The following is an 18,330-nucleotide window of genomic DNA, read 5'->3' on the forward strand; positions in this document are numbered from 1 at the left end:
TTTGTTCGTACTCAATACAGAATAAAGCAACATGCTCAGGTTTCTTTCATCACTTGCATATTTTTAACATAATATTCATCTTGTGATTTTCATAAATCCACGACTTTATTTTGTTGTTGCAATTTCAATGTTTAGGAGTGTATTTAATAATTAATGAACATTGGTTTGTGAAATCTGGTGGCAGATTCAATTTAACACCTATAACTAACATTGTATTGCTGTTTAAAATTAGTTGTGGCACTGGATTTTATGATACAAATTGTGTACATAAATAATAGATCTCTTAGACCTAATGAGGCTGGTGTACTTGCTTTGAAAAAAAAAAAAAACATCAATGTTAGAATGGCTGTACAATTTGAATATTAAGATTTGCATTTTATGAGTCCAGATAAACCGTGACTCCGAAAATGCTCATTTCAATGTCATGCAGGAAAAGGATAATATAGCTAGTCTGACATGAAGTTTCAAAGTAAGTATATGAGCCTAATCAGATCTGAGAGATTATTTAATAATGTATGCAATTTGCATTGTAAATTCTGGTGACAGATCCTCCAAGACTTTTCTCGTCCTGCACCACTTTTCTGGAATGCACTACCCAGATTATCTGATTAATCCAAAGCCCCCATATTTTTAAGTGTGCTTTAAAAATACATCTTGTTAGACAGGTCTATCACCTCACTTCACTAATCTAACTTATGTTCAAGATTTCTAAATTTTCCCTCAGGATCTGGTCCATCCTATTGATTTGTCTCTACATCCTCCATGCACCCAACAGCACTTAGTAACTGCACTTACACAGATACTGGCAGATGACCGGATCATGAAGCTTTATATGAAAACCCTTATTTATTATAATGATAGGTGAACCACACATGACAGCACTTTCTACCTATTGTGTCCCTCCTATTTCCTTATAGATTATCAGCTTGTGAGCAGGACCCTCACCCCTCCTGTAACTGCACACATCTCCCTCATTTGTAAGGTGCTGCAGAATATGTTGGTGCTACAGAAATAAAATTATTCACCCTTTTTGCCACTTTTTCAATAAGGCAGTTTTGATGCATGACACTAATTGTATTCTCAATGACAAGTCTTGCTTAGAAGACGTCACTCATTATATTAGTCCTACCACTATATAATAAAAGCTCTGTATACTGTTGCTTTCTTGGTCCAGATTTTATAAGAAAGCCATGCATCTAGCATTGTAAACCATTGCTCCGAGATAAGAAAAAATTTCAGTGAGGTTTCTAAATGTTAAATATCCCATTATGTAATCTGGACTCTGGAAATAATTGCTCTGACCTGCCTACATTGTATCTCCATAGAGGCAAGACATTATTAGCCTCTAGTTAGGCTGCAAGTAGAAGCAACAGGTTAGTAATCAGAGAGCGATTCTTGGAAATTCCCCATAAATTCTATTATTTATCATTCAAGCCATGTGGGAGTTGAGGAACAGCAAAATCTTTTGTTAATAAAATCATGCTGCGGAAGCAAACACTATGAAAAAGACTGGAATACATTCAACTTGGCCGTTTTAAAATGTGCATTTTAATTAAAATGTAAAATGGTGCGCTCAGACATAACGATAATGAGAGATGTGTAATGAATTTTAGCAGAACAAAGTCTCATTAGAAACACATGAAGCACGAATCTTGGGAGTGGAGATGTGGAACTCCTAATAAGAGCTGGAACTATCGGGAGTCCAGACAGGTTTCTTCTCCCTTCACAGCTCGTAATCATTATTAATTTTTAGACATGGAGGCAGAGGATACAGGTTGACAAAGGCAATGTGATTTATGGCTCGACCTTGGGAGCTCTTCATAACGACTCACCAAGCTCAGTTCATTAATATGCATTTTACCTTTAACTAATGGTGAAATATGCCAAAAAGTAAGCAATAACCAACCCGTTACAGTTCTAGGTTAACACATGCAAGACGTCTTCACGTTGCTTAATAAGGCTGGGTTCAATGGAAGGTGGTATCTTTTATTTTTTCCTTACTAGTTGATTAAAAATGGGTCATGGTTGGAATCTGCACCTCTATACGCTTCCATGTGGCATCTCTCTAGTTTATTTAAAGCAAAAAGATAAAAGGTTAATGTGCTTGGAGGAGGCCATCGCTGGATTCAGACATCACAAACTGCAGTAGACCTGTGACGTCGGATTGGCTGGGGGTCTCTTAACCCGTATCGGACAGGCTTTCATGCTTCGGTATGGAGACCCACAGGCCGGTCCATGCAACATGGTCCAAATATACACCGCGAAACAGATGTGTGAATCTGAATTTTCAGCATGCTACAGCTACAAGGCCAAAACCAATGGCCACATGAATCTGCAGGGATATGGAAATATTACATCCAAATTCTTCAGTCCAGCATTGGGTGAGTTTTTGTCAGGCAGCGGAGGCATGGAAGAGCAGACTTGTGGTTGGTAAATGTAAAGAAACCTCACCATATGCCGTATCGGTGTTTTTCCATTGAAATAGGACACAAACTCTGAGTATTTGGAACTTTTTTTTTTTTTTTTTTTTTAGTTTAAAGCAACTTCTGTTAGATCACTGCAGGAAAAACTACTACAGAAGTGGTCTTCTCAAAGGACACGATGGAATTGAATATCTGTTATAGGAAGTCTGATCTAGATAAATGTAGTCTTAAAAGAGATGGTGAGAACTCAAGGTAGTTTCAAGATACTTTTTTTGCATTTAGTCCATTTTCTTTAATTTTCTTGGTCATTTTACTGTTACTTTTGCAATTAAAAAAAATGAAATTATATAAATCCTAAAACATTTACTTAAAACCCAAAACATTAGGTAAAGAATGCTAATGGTGTCTTTAGTATTGAGTCTGAAGACGCAAAGAGGCCTGCGAGGAGGTATCGAGTCTTAATGGTACAATTATGACCTTGACAAGAGATAAAGTGAGCTCTTTCCAGTATATTCTCATAAAGATAGTGGCACGTTCTGGCTGTTTTAGTGCAATTACTTTGTGTACGATTCCCGCTTTGTATCATAAGTGATCCTGAATGGAGGCTAAACAATAGTTTCCAGGACAGTGATTGGGCATGAAACAAATATGTGGAGTGGGTGTCTATGGTCTGAACAACACCCAGGGCCCATGGTAGCTGTATTTCACCGCTGATTTTAAAAGTTCAGATTAAATGGACAATAAATTGAAAATCGTTAATTTATTATGTTGGACATAATTTTTTACTGCACAATTTATAGTCCAACACATGTTGCTTGTCAGACTCCAATTACTTCAGTGCTCTCCTAGATGCGAAAAGGAAGATCCTGAATATGTGGTAGGTAAATTAGATCTGTAATATATTGTCTAATGATAGACCACACTTTTACTTTAAGCATTTGCAGAGGGCATTCCCACTTAGTGGTTAGGCACATATCCCATAAAGTGAATTAGACCAATAAATAGTAAATCAGAGGATTGCACTTTACAATGGAGAACTATCAGTGCAGATCTGGTTATAACATTAGCTCAGCTATTTGTTTGAATGTGATCTGTCTACATACACTACTCAGAAAGAAATTAGGGATATTGGGCTTTCAGGTAAAATTAGAGGATAACCCTAAAATGCGCTCCTACCTTTTCAGGTGAACATCATAAGACCTTATCTAAAAACTTTTGAATGCACATGTCCATCTTTTCAATGTTTCAGCACTTTTTGCACAAATTGCTGTTCCCTAACAAGGAGTTTAATGGTAATAGTCACAACAGGCGTTTGATCCATGAATCGCACAAATACATTTCAGAGTTCAATTAGAATTTGTATTAAAACAATCCTCATCATACTGTTCCCATTTTGACATCATTAGACCAAGACAACACGTAACAATTGATCAACAGTACCTCGCTATTGCGAGGCTTCAAGCAGGATGTTCTCAGACAGAAGTAGCCACTGAGTCTCAGCAAATTCCAACAGAGGTACAGATGGGCTAGAAGAGTCACAGAAAGGCAGAGAAGTGGACATAATTTGGCCACATCCCACACTGATGTGATGATGAATGCCACACCACTCCAGGCATATGTAAGGGAGGTGAGAGGCACCCAACTGTCACATCAAACAATTGGAAACCGTTTACATTAGAGTGGTCCTCGTGCTTAACGACTTGCAAGGGCACCTGATCACCCCACCATCATCTTGCATGGACCAGAGATAATCTACGCTGGACGAGGGAGCAGTGGGCCACAGTGCTGTTCACTGATGAAAATCAATTAACGCTGAGCAGAAATGATGACCACCAACGATGTTGGATATGTCAAGGAGAGCACTATGCATCCAGCACTGTTGTCACCGGACAAGCCTTGGCTGGTGATGCTACAGTGTGGGCAATTGGAAGGTGCTGTGTTCAAAATAATAGCAGTGTGGAGTTCAATTAGTGAGGTCAATCATTCCGTGAAGAAACAGGTGTGAATCAGGTGGCCCTTATTTAAGGGTGAAGCCAGGACATGGTGTACATGCATTTCTCCTTGAAAGTTTGAACAACATGGGATGTTTGAGCCATTGTTCAGAAGAACAGCGTACTTTGATTAAAAAGTTGATTGGAGAGGGTAAAACTTATAAAGAAGTACAGGCAATGATAGGCTGATCAGCTAAAATGATCTCCAATGCTTAAGAATGAAAAGCCAAGCCAGGGAGACAATATTCATTTTTGTTATCGTCTGTAAAGTAGTCAAAAAGGATACACATTTCCCTTCATGTTTTTAATTAGAAAACAGTGTGCAATGTTCTGAATGCATGGAAATAAAAACTAGAATAAAAATGTGTGCTTAACTCCTGTTTTTGAGCACACTGCTGTTATTTTGAACACTACTGTACAGTGACAAGCCCTTATTACTTTACCCCCAAGGGTGGTTTGCATGTTAATGACCAGGCCAATTTTTACAATTCTGACCACTGTCCCTTTATGAGGTTATAACTCTGGAACGCTTCAATGGATCCCGGTGATTCTGACAGTTTTCTCTTGACATATTGTACTTCATGATCGTGGTAAAATTACGTTGATATGACTTGCGTTTATTTGTGAAAAAAATAACGGACATTTGGCGAAAAGGTCGCAATTTTCCAACTTTGAATTTTCATGCCCTTAAATCACAGAGATATGTCACAAAAAATACTGAATAAGTAACATTTCTCACATGTCTACTTTACATCAGCACAATTTTGGAACCAAATTTTTTTTTGGTTAGGGAGTTAAGGGTTAAAAGTTTTTTGTTTTTTGGTTTTTTTTAGGGACCCCAACACATTTGAAGTCACTTTGAGGGGTCTATATGATAGAAAATATCCAAAAGTGACACCATTCTAAAAACTGCACCCCTCGAGGTGCACAAAACCACATTAGGTTATTAACCCTTCCGCTACGTCACAGGAATTTTTTGAATGTTTAAAAAAAAAAAAAAAACAAAACAAAAACGAATATTTAACTTTTTTCACAAAACAATTCAGATCCATTTTTTTCCCAAGAGTAACGGGATAAATTGTACAATAACCTTTGGGGTCCAATTTCTCCTGAGTACGCTGATACCCCATATGTGGGGGAGAACCACGGTTTGGGCGCATGGGAGAGCTCGGAAGGGAAGGGGCGCCGTATGACTTTTTCAACGCAAAATTGGCTGGAATTGAAATCTGACGCCATGTCGTGTTTGGAGAGCCCTGATGTGCCTAAACAGTGGAAACCCCCCAATTCTAACTCCCCTGACATCCCTAATCCCAACCCTAACGGGAAAATGGGAATACATACTTTTTTAATTTTATTATTTTCCCTAACTAAGGGGGTGATAAAGTGGGGTTTGATGTTTGGCTGCTGTCACATACTAAAAGATGCTTTTTTTATTGCAAGAAATAGTTTTTGCATCACCACATTTTGAGAGCTATAATTTTTCCTTATTTTGGCCAACAGAATCATGTGAGGTCTTGCTTTTTGCGGGGTTGAGTTGACGTTTTCATTGGTACCATTTTCGGGCACATGCTTTTTTTTTTTTTTTCACCGCTTTTTATTCTGATTTTTGGGAGGTTGAATGAACAAAAACCAGCAATTCACGAATTTCTTGTGGGGAGGCGGCGTTTATACCATTCTGTGTGTGGTAAAATTGATAAGGCAGTTTTGTTCTTTGGGTCAGTACGATACCTCATTTATATCATTTTTTCATGTTTTGGCGCTTTTATACAATAAAAACTATTTAATATAAAAAAATGTTTGCATTGCTTTATTCTGAGAGCTAACACTTTTTTATTTTTCTGGTGATGGAGCTGTATGGCTGCTTGTTATTTTGCGGGACAAGATGTCGTTTTCAGCGGTACCACGTTTATTTATATCCATCTTTTTGATCGCATTATTCCACTTTTTGTTTGGTGGTATGATAGAGAATTGTATATTTTTATATACAACATTTTTATTTTTTATTCAAATATTTATTTGATGGAATATTGACTTAATTTTTTAAAAAAATTTTTACAATTACATTTTTTTAAAATTCATTCTTACTTATACATTTTGTCCTACTATGGGACACATTTTGTGCAGGTTCATAGCTTCTATAGCATGCAGACCTGCATGCTATAGAAGCTGTCAGCGCTGCACGTATTTTACACTGACCTGAGAGACTTCCTGATCATCACTGCACATGACAGGAAGTCTCAGGTCTGGAGACCTAGATGTCATCATGACGACATCGGGTCTCCATGGCAGCGATCGGGACCCCACGGCATGCCGCGGGGTCTTCGATCCAAAGGCAGAGAGGCTGTCAGCCTCTCTGCTGGCTCCTGAATGCTGCCATCATGTTTGATAGCAGTGTTTCGGGGGTTAAAGTGCCGGGAGCGGTCCTTGACCGCTCCTGACACTTCGTGCTGGGTGTTAGCTGTGAGAACCAACTGACACCCAGCCGCGATCAGCCGTGGGGAGCGTGGCTGATTGCCTGTGATGTACTATTCTGTCCATGGGAATTAAGCCCCAGGTCACATGGACGGAATAGTACATCCAATGCCAGAAAGGGGTTAAATATCATCATTACCTATTGTGCCTCTGCACGAACAGCACAGGCCCAATTTCATCTTCATGGGCGACAATGACAGCTTATCAAGGTCACATCATTAGGGAATGGCTGTTGGAAACTGGGGTAGCTCAAATGGAGTGCCTTGCACCTTCTCCGAATCCCATAGAAAACCTAGGGGATCAGCTGAGTTGCCATGTTTAGGCTCGTAACTCTGTAACCCAGTCTCTCAATGACCTGAGAGCCGCTCTTCAAGAAGAATGTGATGTCATACCTCAGCAGGCAATAACTCTACTTGTGAACAGCATGAGAGGTCATTGTCAAGCTGTAATTGATGCTGAAGGCCATGTGACAAGTTATTGACACTGACATTTTTTGTTGGGGTATACCCACCACTGATGGCTTTTGTTTCAATAAATGGTTTGAGGTGAGGAAAATCACCATTGCAGGCTTATACCCTACTTTCATGATAAATTATCACTGTAGGGTTAACTTGTGTTTTCCATAAATTTCACCCAAAAGCCATACATACTTAACTTTGTGAGTAGTGTATTTTTAAAATTAATCCAATCCCTTGAAGACTCAAAAAGGGAACTCAGAGGCTATTAAAGGCAGAGGAATGTGGATTATCATCATAAGCATAAAATAATAGCTTCAGGTTAGTAGCCAAAAAGGGTTTAAAAGAACGCTATGTACTTCTCACCTACTTTAATGAATTGCGACCATAGTGAACTGTTGGTATTATATAAAGTGCTTTCAATAGATTTCTAGGGTTTTCATGCCAGTCTCTGGCAAACCTGCAACACAGTTGAAGCATGGAAAGGATTGAAATGGCATTACGTGACCAGCAAATTCTTCAAATATCAAGCCACTTTAGGTGCCCATAATTGATAAGATGCACCTAATTCACTAAGCAGTGTATGCCAGGCTTCAATGCATGGGTGTGCAGGAGTAAGATGCATTTAGATAGGCATATGAAATGCCAGTCTTAATGAAGTGGCCACAGGTTTAGCACACTGGTGTAAATTTATTAATACTGCCTTAACTTAGCCATTTTATAAAGATCAGATTTGTCAAATTGGTCAGTGGGTCTCATTCTGGATGATACATTTTGTACACACACTTGTGTCACCATATTCCAAAACTCAAATGTTATTTTTCGTTAATGGCGTTGTATGTTTGAATTATATTTTTCCCAGGGTGCAAAGTGTAGTTTTTATTCAAAACATCTACGGGTACAACAATTATCACATTTTATTGCATTTTTGAGTTTGGTGCTTGAACTAAAAAAATAGCAATGCTGGCATGCAGAGTGTTTTTTTTTTCTTTAGTGTTTACAGATTAAATTACTTTCTAATTTTGACAGAAGCTACTTTTAGAGATTGAGATACAAAAGTTTATTGTGAATATTGGGAAAAGGGGTGATCAATTGTTAGAACCTTTTTCTTCAGTTCAACTCGCCTAAAGGAACAAAAAAAAACCCAAAACATTGTATTGCTTGTTTTACATACTGCAATATAACTAGAATCCTACGAAGATAGAATGAGTAGGCCATGGCATCACGTACCACGCTGATATTTTGTCATGGGTCATGATTGGCACCCAACATAGCACGCTAGCTGGACTGCACGCCTTAAAGGGACACTGTCACCTGAATTTGGAGGGAACAATCTTCAGCCATGGAGGCGGGGTTTTGGTTTTGATTCACCCTTTCCTTACCCGCTGGCTGCAATATTGGATTGAAGTTAATGCTGTGTCCTCCGAAGTACACACCTGTGCAAGGCAAGATTGCCTTGTGCAGGCATGTACTATGGAGGACAGAGAATGAACTTCAATCCAATATTGCAGCCAGCATGCAGCCAGCGGGTAAGGAAAGGGTGAATCAAAAAACCCAAAACCCCGCCTCCATGGCTGAAGATTGTTCCCTCCAAATTCAGGTGACAGTGTCCCTTTAAATACTATTGTCAATAGCATATAAGGGGTTACAGAGCAGCCATCAGAGTTAGCACTGACTGCCGATGTTAGAGGGAGGTGTCAGCTGTACTATGCAGCCAACACCTGCTGTGTGTTGAGTGGGCCGCTCCATTCTACAACATCCCACGTGATGTATATTACATGTCAGGTAGTAAACCTGAACAGTGAAAAAGTTGAGTTTCAGCTCACCCCCATCAGCAAATCCATGAGAGTCCACAGGAACATCCGAGCAAGGAAAACGCCACCGCCCAACGTCCTCTGCTGAGTAAGTAAGAAAAAAAATCCAGCTCCGGAGTAAAAGTCATCAATTTTATTTCCACATATTTAAAATTCGGAAAAAGCTGCTTGCAAGTAACTGCACAACTATTCCAGAAAAGAAGCCATAAGTTAGCTGAACGCGTTTCGAGCACGCTTGGTGCTCTTTGTCCACAGGTAGTAAACCGCCATAAAAATCAAGCACCTTTCCTCTAAATCTATGTTCCTTTAAGTACTAGGCACAAAGTGTCAAATACATAAAAATGCACCAGAATATTGGAGTCCACATTCAATCAGTAATAAACCTAACGTCTCTCTGGATTCTAGCATAAACACATTTATTCAGCACTCGTATATTAATAATCTCAGTAGTTACACGGTTAACAGCACATGAAGAAAAACAACTGAGGTGGAAGTTTCCAAGTGACTAATCTTCTATTACCACCAGTGGGGTCTCTTGGTCCATTAGAAGCCCAGTTATTGTTGCTAGGCAACTACATACAGGAAAAAAACAATTGAGCACAAACATCCAGTGCCGTTCACTGATCAGTCTGTAGTGTACACTGGAAATAATCGGATATGGTGGAATATTTATATACTGTCACACTGACGGAATTTAGATTGTGAGCCCCAGTGGAGGTCATTGGTGATGTCTGTAAAGCCCTGTGGACTAGGATGATGCTAAATAAAATAGACAAGTAAAACTGTCCATCTTCAGCCATGTGCACACTGAGCATTTGTTGAGGATTTTACCTCAGTATTTGTAAGCCAATACCAGGAGCGGGTAATAAATACCGAAGTGGTGACGTGTTTCTATTATACGGTCTCACACACTCCTATTTCGGCTTACAAATACGGAGGTAAAAAACTCAAATACTGAAGATGTGAGCGTGGTTTTCGCATTTGGAAAGCTGATACTTAGGGAACCTGAGCAAATTCACTTATCTCTTCTTATTCGGCAAGCTATAGCGTTTGCCAAATATGCTGCAGAGGGAACCCGGTTTCCTGAATTGCACCGGCCGATCATGTGATTGGCACCGCAGCTTCATGTGTTGCGGCTGTGTCACAGTCACGACACATACATGGAGATCCTGTTTGTTGGGCTCTCCATGCATGTGTCATGACTAACACAGCCGCGACAACACATGCAGATGCGGCGCCGATCAGCTGATCGAATGGAGCGATCCAGAAAGCCGGGTTCCCTCTGCAGCTTATCCGGCAGGCGCCATAACTTGCCGAATAAGAAGGAACCTGAGCAAATTCGCTCAACTCTACTGATACTATCTATTTGTAGTTCAATGGAATCATTTAAAGTCCAGAAAACCATCACCAATTACCTAACCTTTTTCACCCCCACACTCGAATATATATATACTAGATTGTAGCCCGATTCTAACGCATCGGGTGTTCTAGAATATGCATGTCCCCGTAGTATATGGACAATGATGATTCCAGAATTCGCGGCAGATTGTGCCCGTCGCTGATTGGTCGAGGCAACCTTTGACATCGTCGCCATGGCAACCATTATGACATCTACGTCGGTACTGTGCCCGTCGCTGATTGGTCGAGGCGAATTCGCGGCAGACTGTGCCCATCGCTGATTGGTCGAGGCAACCTTTATGACATCATCGTCGCCATGGCAACCATTATGACATCTACGTCGATACTGTGCCTGTCGCTGAATCAGAAACGTGGGATTTCCAAGTCCTTTATGACATCGTCGCTGTGCCCGTTGCTGATTGGTCGAAGCCTGGCGGCCTCGACCAATAAGAGACGCGGGATATCTACGTCCTTTATGACATCATCGTCGCTGTGCTCGTCGCTGATTGGTCGAGGCCGCCAGGCCTCGACCAATCAGAGACGCGGGATTTCTACGTCGATGCTGTGCCCGTCGCTGATTGGTCGAGGCCTGGCGGCCTCGACCAGAGAGGCGGGATTTCCAGGACAGACAGAAAGACAGACGGAAAAACCCTTAGACAATTATAGATATACTAGATTGTGGCCCGATTCTAACGCATCGGGTATTCTAGAATATGCATGTCCCCATAGTATATGGACAATGATCATTCCAGAATTTGCGGCAGACTGTGCCCGTCACTGATTGGTCGAGGCAACCTTTATGAGATCATCGTCGCCATGGCAACCATTATGACATCTACGTCGACACTGTGCCCGTTGCTGATTGGTCGAGGCCTGCCGGCCTCGACCAATCAGACGCGGGATGTCTACGTCCTTTATGACATCATCGTCGCTGTGCCCGTCGCTGATTGGTCGACGCCTGGCGGCCTCGACCAATCAGAGACACGGGATTTCTACGTCAATACTGTGCCCGTCGCTGATTGGTCGAGGCCGCCAGGAATCGACCAATCAGAGACGCAGGATTTCCAGGACAGACAGACAGAAAGACAGACAGACGGAAAAACCCTTAGACAATTATATATATAGACTAGATTGTGGCCCGATTCTAACGCATCGGGTATTCTAGAATATGCATGTCCCCGTAGTATATGGACAATGATGATTCCAGAATTCGCGGCACACTGTGCCCGTCGCCGATTGGTCGAGGCAACCTTTAAGACATCGTCGCCATGGCAACCATTATGACATCTACGTCGATACTGTGCCCGTCGCTGAATCAGAAACATGAGATGTCTACGTCCTTTATGACATCATCGTCGCTGTGCCCGTTGCTGATTGATTGGTCGAGGCCTAGCGGCCTCGACCAATCAGAGAGCCGGGATTTCCAGGACAGACAGACAGAGACGGAAAAACCCTTAGACAATTATATATATAGATTATATATATATAATCTCTAAATGCTTACGCCTGTGTATGACAGATCGGTGGCTCTTTTCTGTTAGGCCGGTGTCACTACTGTAGAATTCCGCCAAGTGCTATGTGAGAAAACATCACATAGCACCCAGCCCAGTGTTAATATATGGGGCAGCTCACATCAGCGTTTAGTTTCTCAGGCATATTCGACATGCACGTGTGTAAAATCACAGCATGCTGCGATTATCAGGGAGACTCATCCGAGACTTTCCAATGCAAGCCTATGGGTGTGGGTAGAAGAAGAAAAAAAATCTCACAGTACTCAGACCATGTGAGTGCTTTCCGATTTTCATGCACCGGTGTCCTTTGAAAGCCGGCATACAGTGATCTCTATATCATAGCCTTACTGCCAGTCTGGGAGTGGAGGTGCACGCACTCAGGTTTGTTCTGATGAAGAGGTCCTACGTGACCTCAAAACGCATCGACTTTTAAACCTGTTTCAATGAATGTTTTAGTTTCACCAAATATTGGATTACAGCAGAGCATAAGTGATACTTCCATTCTTTTCCTTTGTATCTGTGGTCGTCCGTTCTGTTACCATTCAGCAACTTATCAAGGTGAGTATTCTTTTCCTGACACCCCTGTGTCATTGGATAAGACCCTATTGCGCTCTTTTCCCAGTCTTTTCGTATTCTATGGGAAAAAAATGGCACCATAACTTCTGGTTTTAGGAATAACCCTTCATTATTCTACTTTGATATTTTTAATAACTTTTAAACTATGTACTTTTAAGCTTTATTTTCGCTTTGTTTCCGTCCACATTTAAAAAGAAAATACTTAACATTTAAAATCGCAAAAATAAAAAAATGTAAGTTCCACCGTAAGAACACACCAAAGCAATACTTTGGGACAGAGCTTGCAAAAATCCCACACCTTTTACTGTCCAGTTTGCAGGATTGTCGCATGAAAATTGAGACTGTTGGCATGGGAAATACAGATGCCATTGTGACCTCATACATTTTAAAGCAAATCATTTTAGAATATAAAAACACAAACTGGAGACAACATAATTTTCAAATTTTATTGTTTTATCACTGTAGTATGACCACAGTGGAATGAGGAACAAGTATAAAACCTTTATTTCATAACGGCACTTGGAACAACAGATTTCATTTTGAAAAAAAGTGATTTTTTTTTGTTATAGAGATAGGTGGGTATACGAATACAGAGTAGCGCATTGAATAATTGTAGGTCAGTCATGACAGTAGAGGGAAATTTTGATACCAATAGTTCGTGCCACCAACCATGTGGGATATAGCCGATGACAGATGGAAGGTGGTCTCATGTTATGTGTTGGATCTGTTCACATTAGTGACCTGGTTTCCATTATTAACAGAGTCATGATTTCTATGCCAAATCCATTGTAAATTCTATTGCCTGTGATGGAGTCTGTAAGGATTCTGATATTTTTGCCACAAAAATACCAGAACGTCAGATGGAAAAAAATTAATGTTAGCAGAACCCAAGTAATACATATGATGTATCTTGCAATCATGAAAGCTGTAGGCAAGTCTGGTTTCACATTCGATGAATCTGCTTTCTTACCAACACCAGATCCCAGAAGAGGGAGCAAAGGACATTTTTCCTGTAGAAATCGACTTCTAGGAAGTACGTTTAAGCAAAAAAACCACTTCACTAATTCATGCAGTTTATCTGGTAAAAGAGAAAGAAATGTCCAGCTTCACCGAGTCCGTAAAAAGGCGATTTCTTTATTAAACTTTAAACATGGAGGATACAGACTTCAGCACAACCATATGGGTAAGAATCTCAACGCGTTTCTGGAGACTAGGCTCCCTTAATCATGGTCATGGTCATGATTAAGGGAGCCTAGTCTCCAGAAACGCGTTGAGATTCTTACCCATATGGTTGTGCTGAAGTCTGTATCCTCCATGTTTAAAGTTTAATAAAGAAATCGCCTTTTTACGGACTCGGTGAAGCTGGACATTTCTTTCTCTTTTTTTGGATCTTGCACGCCTGGACACAGCGGGTCCGTGCTCCCGAGGTTTGGTTGCTGAATCATGGGTGAGCTGGTTTATGTTCCTTCTTACTAAGTTTATCTGGTAGACTAATTTATCTGATTGTCCGTGACACATCTTTATTTGCAGGAAAGATCATTCTTGATCCCGTTAAATACTGGTTAGAAAGTTATTTGCACTATTAGACTATCCAAACTTTTGAAAGGGCTTTCAGTGGCATTATCCCAATTTCAGGAGATGTTGTAACATTCAATTAGGAGAATAGTGCCATGTAATTTCCTAATATACAAGTAGAGCTGAAAATAACAGAATTCTTGACTTAAATAGTATTTTTGGAGGTTCCTTTACCTACCTGATATGGTGGTAATCACATCAAAGTGTAGGGGCAGTGACTGAAAGCAAGCAGCTACAGGGAGAATAGAACTTCAATTTTTTCCCTGTAGTCACACTTCAGGAAACACTGCAAACCATGGTTAAAACGCTACCTAACTGCAGATTACCACTATATCTGTGGGTAAAAAGTGTTTTTAGGCTTCCTTTAAAAGGAATATTTACTAGCGATAAGCCTGCTATGAAAAACTTAAGGTCCTATAAAAATAAGGAAATGCAGTGTTCTATGACTGATAAGGTGTACGGTATAAAAATGGCAAATATAAAACCTTTCTGAAAAGGAGGAGATGCTACTCAACATGTGCAAATATACAAGTACTATGTTCTTTCCAGCAATCAATATAAATTCAGTAAAATGCAATATTTTTTTAATTTGGGTCTTTGGTCCACTTAAAAAAACAAACAAAAAAATAAACCATGAATGTCAAGAAAGCATATTAAAAATGTACTCTCAGCACAGCCTCCTCTGACAGCTGTGGCTTCATAGAGCCAGAGAAGGGAGGAGATCGAGAACAAGCAGGTGGGAAGGGAACCTGTCACCAGATTTTTCCCATACAGTGGGGCACGTAAAGGTTTTTGCACCCCTGGTCAAAAGTTTGTTATTGTGAACAGTTAAGCAAGTTGAAGATGAAATGATCTCTAAAAGGCCTAAAGTTAAAGAGGACACATATCCTTGTATTATAGGCAAAAAAATACATATATACATAAAAATCTTTACAATTTAAAAATTACAAAAAAGGAAAATGAGTTTGGGGACCCTTTGAGATTTGTGTGCTTAGAACTTTTATCAAAAGTTTCAAACCTCAATTAGCCTGTTAGGGTTATGGCTTGTTCACCATTGTTGGGAAAGGCCAGGTGATGCAAATTTCCCAACTTTATATAATCCCAGCCTCCTTTAATCTTGTACCAAAAAACAGCAGCCACGAGTTGTTCTTCTAAGCAGCTGCTGACTAGAACTCAAAATGGTGGAGACCCACAAAGCAGGAGAAGACTATAAGATAAAAAAAGGATTTTCAAGCTGCCCTTTCCTCAGCTTGAAATGAATTAAGAAATGGCAATTAACAGGAACAGTAGAGGTCAAGATAAGGTCTTGAAGACCAAGCAAAATTTCAGTGACCGCTGCTTGTAGGATTGCTAGAAGCACAAATCAGAACCCCAGCTTGTCTGCCAAAGAATTTCAGAAAGATTTAGCAGACTCTGGATTTGTGGTACATTGTTCTACTGTTCAGTGACACCTGCACAAATATGGCCTTCATGGGAAAGTCAGAACAAAACATCTCCTAAATTCCAAACCATAAAATTCAGTGTCAGAACCATGCAAAAACATCTAAACAAGCCTGATGCATTTTGGAAACAAGTCATGTGGACAGGTGAGGTTAAAAATAGAAGTTTTTGCCCCAATGATCAAGGGTATTTGTGTAGAAAAAAAAAGGGGGCACAGAAGTTCAGGAAAAAAAAAAACATCTTGCCAACCATTAAGCATGGGGGTGGATCAATCATGCTTTGGGTTTGGTACGGGTTATGTTTCACAGGTAGAAGGAAGAATGGATTCAATGAAATTTTATCAAATTCTTGAAGCAAAACATACCATCTTTTAGAAGAAAAAAAAAGCTGAAGATGAAAAGAGGGTGGCTTCTACAATGGATAATGATTAGTGATGAGCAAACGTGCTTGGATAAGGCATTATCACAGCATGCTAGTACAATAACCGTGTCTTCGGACCGCCCCATGGTGAATAAAATCTAACGTCTTTTCTCCTCTTTCAGGTAACATCGGCGGCTTATCTACAGCATTACAGAATGCTGTAGATAAGCCCCCGATGATGGTGAGCTTACCTCACCATCGATTTTGGGGGTGACAGGTTCCCTTTAACAGCTGCAACACAAGTCAAAATCCACAATAGACTACCTCAAAAAGGTGCAAACTGAAGTTATTACAATGGCCCTCAGTCCCTTTATCTGATAATTGAAAATTTGTGGCTAGACCTCAAATTATCAGTGCATGCAAGACGACCCAGGGATCTCACAGAACTGGAAGAATTTTCCACCGAAGAATGGATGAAAATCCCTCAAACAATTGAAGGACTCTTTGCTGGTTACAAAAAGCATTTGCAAGCTGTGATGATTGCTAAAGAGGGTGCTACTAGGTACTAAACATGCAGAGTGCCCAAACTTTTGCAACGGTTTATTTTCCTTTCTGTAATTTTTAAAAGGTAAAAGATTAAAATAATTTTTTTCCTAAAATACAAAGGACGTGTATCATTTTTAGGCTGGGTTCCCATTGCGTTATGGGACCGCGTTTAACGGACAGCGTTGCACGGCGAAATTAACGCCGTGCAACGCGTCCGTTAACGCGCCCATTGAAGGCAATGGGAACGCGCTTTACTAGTGCGTGCCATGTTCGGCACGCGCTAGCGACGCGCCGGTGATTCCTGGCGCGCCGCGAACGCTGCTTGCAGCGTCCGAGGCGCGCCCGCGGTCCGTTCCCCGCTCTCGCAGATCGGGGATCTGCGAGAGCGGGGACGTTACCGTGACCCCGACCGCAGCCCCATAGAAAACATTGCGTTAGCGCAATCCGCTAGCGCTAAACGGATTGCACTAACGCAATGTGACCCTAGCCTTAACTTTAGCAAGTTGAAGATGAAATGATCTCTCAAAAGGCTAAAACTTCCAAACAAAAAAAAAAAAAAAATAAAATAAAATGTTTGAGTGTTCATGGCTTTGTGACCCAGAATAATTTCATTACTCTGTTAAAAATTCATACTAGTCGAAAGAACCACAAAAAGTTATGCAGCATTAGGAGTCGAGCTGATATTCCGTGCTCCCAAACATCCCAGAAGTGGCATGAAGAGAAAATACAACGCAATAAAGCTACAGAAAGCATGGAAAATACTGCAGTGATACAGTGCTTTATTCATATGTGACATATCAGGTCATCTGGTTTTCTCATGAATACTAGGCCGGCAAAAGATAAATTAAAAAGTATTTCTTGAACATGGTGCAAGAATAATACTGGTCCAACACAACAAGAGCGTAACAAGCATCGACCTTAAAAGTGGAAGGGGACACTCAGACAAAACATTCACACCAACAATAGAAACAGGTTACTTAAAAACGTAGATTTGTTCTTTTTTTCTCCATATGTGATATATTGATATTTAATAGGAAAATAAAATACATAGATTTCTGTCATCTGTATTCTGCATTCATTTGCAAATCTTCTTACAAAAAAGGACTAGACATGTTAGGCATTCACAAATTCTATGCCATTTTTGTTAAATTCCATATCAACTATACATTATATTACAGTATTAACAATGAATATTTGTTTTCTGTTCTACCCATTGGGTAGGATATGTGCATAATATTCAAGTTATATACAGTTGAAAAATTAAAAAAAATATATAAGACTTACGAAAAGATGAAGTGGAAATAAGCACCTTTACAAATGAGGCACAGCGAAAGCGGAGGTGACCAGGGCGCGGCGAGCCTCCCAGTCGTATACGACGCTGGGCTACGATCTGGTGGCCACGTCACGCACTCCTATGAACACTAACAATGGCAGGTAATGCAGCAGCGGTAACATGTAGCAAACACTGTAGCCAACATGATGACCACACATTTACACTTTGTTGCTTTCGTAATAACATTGGTTTATAACAAATTGCAATCATTTTATCATTAATTTCAGCAATCGAGGTTTTTTCTGCCCAACATATGCAGCAATGACACATGATGAACTGTTGTAGCATAGCGTTTTGTATATATTGCAGTCCCTCCAGTCATTGTTTTATGCAGGGCTGATCGGCTGTCACAGTGAAATGGTTATTAGAATTGAAATGAATGGAAAAATCTTAAAATGCTTGATTATATATTATCTATATTCTATAATTGGTAGCC

Source organism: Ranitomeya imitator, chromosome 6, assembly GCF_032444005.1.
Source record: "Ranitomeya imitator isolate aRanImi1 chromosome 6, aRanImi1.pri, whole genome shotgun sequence".
Lineage (NCBI taxonomy): Eukaryota > Metazoa > Chordata > Amphibia > Anura > Dendrobatidae > Ranitomeya > Ranitomeya imitator.